Here is a 10,747-nt window from a genome sequence, read left to right as displayed (position 1 = left end):
TTCTCCCACTTTTTATCCTCTATCATATATTTCTATTTTATTCTCATATATTGCAAACTGATCTAATTTTTTTCTTAGATCAGGGAGAGTTGTATGTAAATAAACTCAACACTCAGATTATTCACATATTTAAGAGCCTAGGGACTTCCTTAGTGGACCAGTGGTTCAGAATCTGCCTTCCAGCGCAGGGGACACAGGTTCGATCTCTGGTCAGGGAGTTAAGGTCCCACATGTCATGGGGCAACCAAGCCTGCGCACTGCAGCAAAAGAAGCCTGCAGGCCACAACTCGAGAAGCCCGTGTGCCGCTAGAAGCTGCCAGTGTGCCTGCCGCAGCAGGAGAAGCCCACGAACTGCGCCAGAGACCCAGTGCCGCCAACATGTAAATAATTAATAGATAAAAAGGTTTTTTTCTTTTAAAGAGTCCTCATGTATCTTTCAAGAAATGTCAAATTACCTTAACTAAGTTTAGGAACCTCTTCTGTAGTTGCCCCCCAAACCCCCATTTAAAATATGCAGTTGACCCTTGAACAACATGTGTTTGAGCTGTACAGGTCCACTTGCTTGTGCACAGATTTGTTTCAGTAAAGACACTGCAGCACTTCACAATCTGTGGTTGGTTGAATCCGTGGAGGCCATGGAGGGTCTGGCTATAAAGTTACATGTGAATTATTGGTGTGCAGAAGGGATCAGTGCCCTAACCCCCGTGTTGTTCAAGGGTCAACTGTATTTATGAAAGTCAATTAGCAGGACTGTAGGACCAGAGTGAGAGGAATCTAGAATTTATTTTTAGTTTGGTTACGTTCAGAATCACCCGAGGACGTTTCAGTTTAGTTCAGTTGCTCAGTCGTGTCGAACTCTTTGCAACCCCATGAACCGCAGCACGCCAGGCTTCCCTGTCCATCACCAACTCCCGGAGTTTACCCAAACCCATGTCCATTGAGTTGGTGATGCCATCCAACTATCTCATCCTGTCGTCCTCTTCTCCTCCTGCCCTCAATCTTTGCCAGCATCAGGGTCTTTTCAAATGAGTCAGCTGTTTGCATCAGGTGGCCAAGGTACTGGAGTTTCGGCTTCAACATCAGTCCTTCCAATGAGCACCCAGGACTGATCTGCTTTAGGATGGACTGGTTGGATCTCCTTGCAGTCCAAGGGACTCTCAAGAGTCTTCTCTAACACCACAGTTCAAAAGCATCAAGTCTTCGGCACTCAGCTTTCTTTATAGTCCAACTCTCAACATCCATATATGGCTACTGGAAAAACCATAGCCTTGACTAGATGGACCTTTGTTGGCAAAGTAACATCTCTGCTTTTTAATATGCTGTCTAGGTTGGTCATAACTTTCTTTCCAAAGAGTAAGCGTCTTTTAATTTCATGGCTGCGATCACCATCTTCAGTGATCTTTAGCCCAGAAAAATAAAGTCAGCCACTGTTTCCACTGTTTCCCCATCTATTTGCCATGAAGTGATGGGACCGGATGCCATGATCTTAGTTTTCTGAATGTTGAGCTTTAAGCCAGCTTTTTCACTTTCAACAAGAGGCTCTTTAGTTCTTCTTCACTTTCTGCCATAAGGGTGGTGTCATCTGCATATCTGAGGTTATTGGTAAAGACAGTACTTAATATGTCTGTGTGGTAAGCTGAATAATAGCCCCCAAAGATATCCATGTTCTAATCCCTGCTGCTGCTGCTGCGTCACTTTAGTCGTGTCCGACTCTGTGTGACCCCAGAGACGGCAGCCCACCAGGCTCCTCTGTCCCTGGGATTCTCCAGGCAAGAACAGTGGAGTGGGTTGCCATTTCCTTCTCCAATGCATGAAAGTGAAAAGTGAAAGTGAAGTTGCTCAGTTGTGTCCGACTCTTAGCGACCCCATGGACTGCAGCCCACCAGGCTCCTCCGCCCATGGGATTTTCCAGGCAAGAGTACTGGAGTGGGGTGCCGCTGCCTTCTCCGTCTAATCCCTAGAACTCTGTAAATATTACTTTATATGGCAAAAGGGACTTGGCAGAAGCTACTAAGAATTTTGAGATGGGAAGATGATCCTGGATTTTCCAGGTTGCCTCTCAGTGTAATCATAAGTGTATTATGAGACAGAGGCAGAGGGAGATTTTACTACAAAAGAGATGGTATTATGATGACACTGCTGTCTTTGAAGATGGAACAAGGGACTGTCAGCCAAGGAGTGCAAGCGACGAGCCCTGGAATCTAGAAAAGGAAAGCAAATGATTCTCTCCTAGAGCCTTTGAAGGGCTTGAAGCCCTGCTGTCAGCTTGATTTTGGTCCAGAAAACCGCATTTCAGACTTGTGGCCACCAGAGCTGCAACAGAATAAATTCCTGCTGTTCTAAGCCACTAAGGTTGTGGTAATTTGTTCCAGCAGCCATGGGAGACTAAAACATTATGGTCAAAGTTCAAGGGTAACTACCCAAATAGTAGAAACAGGAGAGGAAAACAGCAAATTATAAAGCAAAAGCCTCAATTAATGCTCTAAGACATCACCTTTTGGTCTTTCTGAGCTCTTAGTGAAGGTTTACCTTTAGTAATACTTTTAACTTCATCTGTAGACCCTGAATTTGATTTTTGCTTAAGACAGCAAAATGAAAACAATTGAGGCTGAGTCTCACTGTCATTCTCACAGATCTTTAAACTCCAAGTACATTGGCTTAACTCATCGGCATAGGCAATAGAATTGGCAGGAAGGACCTCACGATTTAAGGGAAGAGTGGAAAGCAGTGTGAAGTGTGGGTCACCAGGGAGACTTGCTTCATCCTGTAGCCCCTGGCGGTGGGTCCTACAGAAACACTTTTGCACATGGGCCCTACAGCGTTTGGGGTGTGGACTATCGCTGAAGACCCATTGGCTCCAGTAAGCCAGCACTAATGGAGGTTCTGCAGGGAATATTGCAGGACTCAGCACTGCCCAGAAGTGTAGAAGGATTGGAACGTTTACCCTACTTGAAACCTAACAGGTTAACCTGACACAGTTTCACTGCTGGCAGATGAAGGCAGGCTTCCTGGATCAGAGACAACGAACTTCATTACTCAGCACAGCAATTAATATGAACGTCAGCATATTTTCATCAGCTTCCTCGTGCCCCTGAGCCCCATGGGAGCACCATGGAGGGGCCCAGATGCGTACCTACATACACAGTGGGTTGCATTATAGGAGAGAAAGCCTGGACTTGGGAAAGCTCAATTCTTCTCTGCGGGCATCAAGCATGCCTTCCTTTTGCTGTGGAGACACACTGTTTATCAGACTGGAGGATAAGAGTACCTGTTCTTTAGTTGGAAAATGTCTTCTCTCTGCTTTGAGAGACACTATCCCTCTTTGTATAGTGACCACAGAACGGTCACTATACAAGTATTCTTGAAGAGGTAATCCAGAGCAGAGGAAAGTTAGTGCCTTGATTTCAAGACATGAAGAAAGCCAAGAGACCCTTGAAGAATTATCTTCCAACACAAATCTTCAATCAAGTAGGGGAGACAAGGGACTAGGAACAGTGACTGCGTGTCCACAGGGCCTTCTGCGGAGACACTGCAGTGACTGTAACAGCTCATGTGATAAGAGTCTCAGAGCCTGGGTCATCTGAGAGGTGGTTTCCCTGCATGACTGCCTCAGTAGGGTGATGGTAGAGATTCTGGTGAAAGGTTTGGTCCTCCAGGCCCAATCCTATTCAAGTCGCCACAACTTGGGCTATGCTAACCAACTGATTTCAAATAGGTGACAACTAGGGAAATGTAACCATTTATCATTGCCAGAATTCAGAATACATGAGTGAGATACCCGAAGTTTGGTGGCACCACCAGAGACTTCTGCTACAGCTTTGGAGTGCTATTCATGTGTTGATCTAGTTCAAGGGCTGGCAAAGCATAGCCCACAGGCCACATCTGGCCCACTACATGTTTTGGTAAATAAAGTTTTATTGGACCACAGCTCTTCATTCATTTGATTCTGTGATACACCGGCAGAGTTGAATAGCTGCCTATAAAACATAAAATATTTACTACCTGGCCCTTGGGCTTCCCTGGTGGCTCAGATGGTAAGGAATCCACCTGCAATGTGGGAGACCTGGGTTCAATCCCTGGATCAGGAAGATCCTCTGGAGGATCTTACTGTCTTGGATCACTCACTCTGGGGGAATCCAGATGCTATGTTTGCTGGAAAACTCAACCCCTTGAAGACATCCAAGTGGTGAGGGGCCACAGTCTCCTGCCCACAGCCATGTGAGTGAATCATTTGGAAGAATATTCTCCAACTTCAATCAAGTCGTCAGATGATGACAACAGCCACAACCAACATCTCAACCTCAACTTCATGACAGACCCAAAATAGAACCACCCAGTTAGACCAGCCTCAAATTCCTGACCCATAAAGAAAATGTATCAGAAAATAAATGTTTTTTAAAATGGAAGGCTTGGGATGATTTGCCACATAGTAATAATTAATAAAACCATCAAATAGCTTTCTACTCAAGAGCTTCTTAATTTGTAACATGCACTTTGTTGTCAGATGTTGGTTGTATCTTCAATGGAATGAATATTCAAGAGGTTCATTCACTGTCATGAGTTGAATTTTAAAGATTTTTAATCAATTTTGGCACTGATTTAACTGATTTGTTTTGATGTGTCTAATGACACGGGTATAAGAACTGACATTTAACTACAAAGTTCTGCCAATGGGCTTCCCACGTGGCACTAGTGGTAAGAACCTGCCTGCCAAAATGAAAGACGCAGGTTCGATCCCTGGGTTGGGAAGATCCCCTGGAGAAGGAAATGGCAACCCACTCCAGTGTTCTTGTCTGGAAAATCCCATGGACAGAGGAACCTGGCGGGCTATAGTCCATAGGGTCACAAAGAGTTGGACACAACTGAAGCAACTTAACACATTTTCTGCTAATGAAACACATCAATTATGATAGTTTTGCTTTTCATGTGTGCAGTTAAAATTGGAATAGAAAATAATGAAATTGAGAAAAATCACTTGATTTAAAATGAAGTCATGCTTCACAGAGTGATACGTAAATGCACTTTTTGCAGTAGCTTACAATAAAGCCTTTATTTTTGAGCAATCACCATGAAATAATTAAATTCAAATTCACTTCTGCTTCAGAGCTTTCTTAAATTAGAACACTTTTTTCTAATACTGTACTCCACCCAAATCTCCACTGTGCAGATTTTAAAGTACGTCCACAAATCCTTTGAAACTCCTCCCTTCAAAACATGGAGCCTACTTTTCAACCTCTTGGGTGTAATTTGGACTTAGTGATTCACTTCTGAGGATCAGAGTATGCAAAGAGAAAAACAGTAACCACAACAAAGTAGAAATAATAACCACAATGAAGAAATTTATTTTATTTTCACTATAAAATAAAAAGGCCAAAATGCTTCCTGTATTTTTTAAACAAAATCAAATTATCAGTCATATTTAAAACTATGAAATGAAAAAGTACCACATATCAGTACTTGTGGAAAATGGTTCAACTAATAGAGAGAACTACACCTCTCAAATACATCTACTAGAAAACAAAAAAATATAGGAAGTCAATGAAAAATGTACATTACAAAAAAATAAACCATTACAAGTATAAAGAAATAATAGAAAAAAAGTAATGAAACAAAGTAAATCTGAATGGTTAAGCAAAATAAAACCTGCAAAGATTAATTAGACAAATCTTTAATTAGGTTGATTGAGAAAAAGGAGAAATAAATATTAGGGATGAAAAGATCATACTTACAAATAGTGTACAGATACTAAAATTCTTAAGAAAATATCACAACTTTACACCAAGCCATTTGAAAACCGATGAATAATTTCTTAAGAAAATAAAACTAACTTGTGAAAAAAAAAATCTTAAAGAGTCTATGACCATTAAAGAAAGTGAGTTAGTATAGTCTGTCCATTCTATTTTACATAATAAAAGCAGGCTTCCCAGATGGCTCAGATGGTAAGGAAGCTGCCTGAAATGCAGGATACCTGCATTTGATCCCTGGGTTGAGAAGATTCCCTGGAGAAGGGAATGGCTACTCACTCCAGTAATCTTGCCTGGAGAATCCCCACGGGCAGAGGAGCCTGGTGGGCTATATAGTCCACAGGGTCACAAAGAGTCGGACACGACTGAACTGACAAATACACATGTGATTCTACAAATGAGTTTTACCAAACATTCAAGAATACTAACATTTTTTTTATATGAATTAGTATATCATTGATATGCTAGTATATCAGTGATACCAAAACCAAACAGAAACAATATAAGAAAATTTTAGGTTAATCTCACTTGTGACTATACAGTACAAGAAAGATTATCATAGGGTGGTTTGTGAACAAAGATTCAAACTTCGAAAAAATATCTTTAAAATCCACAAATCTATTATTAATAACAGTATTGATCATGACCAAGTAGGATTAATACCAAGCATGCCAGGATAGTTCAACATTAGAAAATCTATTTAGGAAATCACCACAAGGATAATGGGAAGGAAAAAAGAAAACCTTGCCATTTAATTAGATGTAGAAAAAGCATTTGTTTAAACTCACCATCCATTCAGGCCTTAAGAAAACAAGATGTGAGATTCTATAGAACTTTTCCAGAACTACTGTCAAGCAGATTATGATAAAACTTGAGTTACTAGCCATGTAAGGGTTTTAAATTAAGAGAAGTGCTATCCAAAAAAAAAAAAAAATCTAACTACTTAATTGTAATCTTGTGACAACTGAAAACTCATTTCTAGTAACACATGTCAAAATGTATATTCTTTTGTTGACAGAAAATGTAACCTCTACATACCTGTGCGGGCCTAGTTTTTAAAAAATATACTTCAGTCAACAGATGGCAGGCAACTGAAAGCAGAAGCAGACGTGAGAATCCAGCTGTCTTCCATCAAGTCAGACATTAAAGAAATCTACAAAATTATCAACTATGTTGCTTTCCCCCTAAACATTTTGGAAAATATAAATGTTTGTCATAAAAAATAAGCCAGTTCTGTATGAACAGGTGATGGATTTCTTACTGTCATTTAAAATAAATTAATGTTTTAAGGAAAATACAATCTTTTCACTTTGTCAGAGCTGTCAATTCTAATAGGGAAGAATTAGGGCTTCCTTGGTGGCTCCGCACTAAAGAATTCACCTGAAATGTAGGAACCACAGGAGATGGGATTCGATCCCTAGGTTGGGAAGATTCCCTGGAGGAGGGCATGGCAACCCACTCCAGTAATTCTTGCCTGGAGAATCCCATGGACAGAGGAGCCTGGCGGGCTACAGTCCATGGGGTCGCAAAGATTCAGACACAACTGAAGTGACTTAGCCCAGCACACACAGGCTTTGACTACAAACAGTTCTGTTTAACTTCTCTCTTTTCTGGCAATGACTAGGATCCTAGCAACAGGGCCTTTGGAAGACCTGGCCCAAGCAATACAGCAGTTTCTTCAACATTCCTAGCACCATGACTTGACTGGCTCACCTGGAAGATAAAGTGACCTGCTATTTGTAACAGATGCTCGAACACCAAATCTAAAGTTAAGAAACACCTTTAACTCTCTAAAACTTTCAACAAAAAGCTGTTTGTGTGGTTCTGTCAAACTTGTATGGTAACTTGCTGCCGACCTTTCACTTACCATTTGTCAGAAAACAATTTCCCACATTTTAGCTAAGTGTGTACTGCTTCGCATATTTGAATAAAATCAAGTTTAAACAAGTGTAAATAAGATAATTTTCAGGGACATACTGTGAATACATTTTTATAAACAGAAATTGCTACATCATTCTTTTAAACATATCTAATAGAACCTAAATACTATAGCAATTTGATTCCCACCATTATCAATAAAATACAAGAAAGTTCAATAGTCAGACACTTAACATCATTCACTGGATCTGTATTTTTACTCCATTTCCCTTACAGAATTATAGTATATTTGGGGTGCTGAAAATATTTTATTCCCCCTACAATGTATGTGTGTGTGTGTGTGTGTGTACACACCAAGTCACTCAGTTGTATCCAACTCTTTGTGACCCCATGGACTACAGCCTACCAGGCTCCTGTGTCTCCAGAATTTTCCTCATCCAGGGGATCTTCCTGACCAATGATCGAACCCATGTCTCTTGCATCTCTTGCATTGCAGGCAGATTCTTTACCACTGAACCACCAGGGAAGCCCTATAATACTGCTGTGTAATAAAAATATGAATATAAGTTTTTAAAATTTTTAATTAATTTCCTGTGAATAAGCTGTAGGTATTAAAAATACTTTTCTAGATTGTTACTAAATAAAAATTAGAACAAGAATGTTAAAGATAGAAACATTAAAAATATAGGTAATTAAGAATAAAATATTTTAAATCATACTGAAAATTCATCTGTTAGAGTGTTGAGAGTAGTATGTAGTTTTTTTTTAGTTCATAGTTTCATAAATATATATTACTTATAACTATATATATATTACTATTTCTATAACATATTTATATATAACTAAAATAAGACAGCAGTTGACATAAATTCTACTACTTTTCCTGTTTATAGATGAAATCACTGAAAAAACTTTTCATGTAAATATGTAGATAATGGAGTTTTATAGTAACTCAATCTTATTACTTGATGTCACTACATTCACTAAATTTTTCTGAGTAATATGCTAAACATAAAATAGTTTCTAATGATTTATTGCCTGAGAGCTCTATTAGGACTTTCCTTTTTTTGGCCATGTGGCATGTGAGATCTTAGTTCCCTGGCCAGGGATTGAACCCGTGCCCCCTGCAGTGGAAGTGTGGAGTCTTAACCACTGGACTGCCAGGGAAGTCCCTCTGCTAAGCTTTTAAGCAACTGAAAACCACTGAGTTGCAAACAAGTATTTGTTAGCCATTACAACCGTCTTTCTCAATATATTTCAAATTACCTCTCTAGATTCCCAGGGTTTCTTTTTTGTTTTCCTCACCATGGCCACTGTAAAATTAGAGCTACATGAGCCAGAATCGTGTCTTAATTCTGTACACAAAGGGCCAAATGTGCAAGAGACGGTAGGAAAGAGAACCAATCTGAGGCGAGTATATTAACAGGAAGATTGATTTTTGGAGAGTACATGGGAGTTGAGAAAATAACAGATTCACTTAAAATTCTCCATGCACAACAAGCATCGCTTGAAAAGTCTTGTGTTCTATTTGCTAAACTCTGATTTAGGTAAAATAAGGGTATTGGATCATGGAAAAAGCAAGAGAGTTCCAGAAAAACACCTATTTCTGCTCTATTGACTATGCCAAAGCCTTTGATTGTGTGGATCACAATAAACTGTGGAAAATTCTGAAAGAGATGGGAATACCAGACCACCTGACCTGCCTCTTGAGAAATCTGTATGCAGGTCAGGAAGCAACAGTTAGAACTGGACATGGAACAACAGACTGGTTCCAAATAGGAAAAGGAGTACGTCAAGGCTGTATATTGTCACCCTGATTATTTAACTTCTATGCAGAGTACATCATGAGAAATGCTGGACTGGAAGAAACACAAGCTGGAATCAAGATTGCCGGGAGAAATATCAATAACCTCAGATATGCAGATGACACCACCCTTATGGCAGAAAGTGAAGAGGAACTCAAAAGCCTCTTGATGAAAGTGAAAGAGGAGAGTGAAAAAGTTGGCTTAAAGCTCAACATTCAGAAAACAAAGATCATGGCATCCGGTCCCATCACTTCATGGGAAATAGATGGGGAAACAGTGGAAACAGTGTCAGACTTCATTTTTCTGGGCTCCAAAATCACTGCAGATGGTGACTGCAGCCATGAAATTAAAAGACGCTTACTCCTTGGAAGAAAAGTTATGACCAACCTAGATAGCATATTCAAAAGTAGAGACATTACTTTGCCAACAAATGTCCATCTAGTCAAGGCTATGGTTTTTCCTGTGGTCATGTATGGATGTGAGAGTTGGACTGTGAAGAAGGCTGAGTGCTGAAGAATTGATGCTTTTGAACTGTGGTGTTGGAGAAGATTCCTGAGAGTCCCTTGGACTGCAAGGAGATCCAATCCAATCAGTGTGTGTTCTTACCCTGCAAAAGTCTGAATATTATATAGTCTCTTAATGTGAGTCACTTTGTAGACACAGAATCTACAAAGTATCCAGATGAAAAGACGAACTTAAATTCAAACTAAAACACACAGTGAAAGTTCCTGAACCAAGACAGATCAGATTCTAGTTTGAGATCAAATAAAAAGGGACAGTATGATCTATAGCTGGCTTCACCAGTGCTTCTACCACACAGCCTCTCTCCATCCAAGCGTGAGATGGTGAAAGCGTGTGAAAGCTCTACATAGACTGAGACATGACAGAGTGATAAAGCGTCCTGAAAAGTGCTCAAGCAGAGATACGAAAATGTTACATGTGTATATAGTATTGCTTTGAAAGTTATAAAGTTTCTAAAAGAAGAGAGGAGAAAATGAACAGAACTGATATTCTAGGAATAATCTAGGTAACTGCTTTCCTCTAGTGGGAGCTTTGGTCATGCAACAGATTGTGAGGACATCTGATTTTGGCTATTGTAGACTAACATTTTATCAGGCCAACTGCCCTGGCCAAATATTAGATGTAGTTATAGATACAAAATCCACCTGCAATGCAGGAGACCCAGCTTCAGTCCTTGGGTTCGCAAGATCCCCTGGAGAAGGAAATGGCAACTCACTCCAGAATTCTTGCTGGGGAAATCCCAAGGACAAAGGAGGCTGGCGAGCTACAATCCATGCAGTCGCAAGAGTCGGACATGAC

The sequence above is a fragment of the Bos taurus genome, chromosome 1 (assembly GCF_002263795.3).
Source record: "Bos taurus isolate L1 Dominette 01449 registration number 42190680 breed Hereford chromosome 1, ARS-UCD2.0, whole genome shotgun sequence".
Classification (NCBI taxonomy): domain Eukaryota; kingdom Metazoa; phylum Chordata; class Mammalia; order Artiodactyla; family Bovidae; genus Bos; species Bos taurus.
This window is presented reverse-complemented; position numbering follows the sequence as displayed.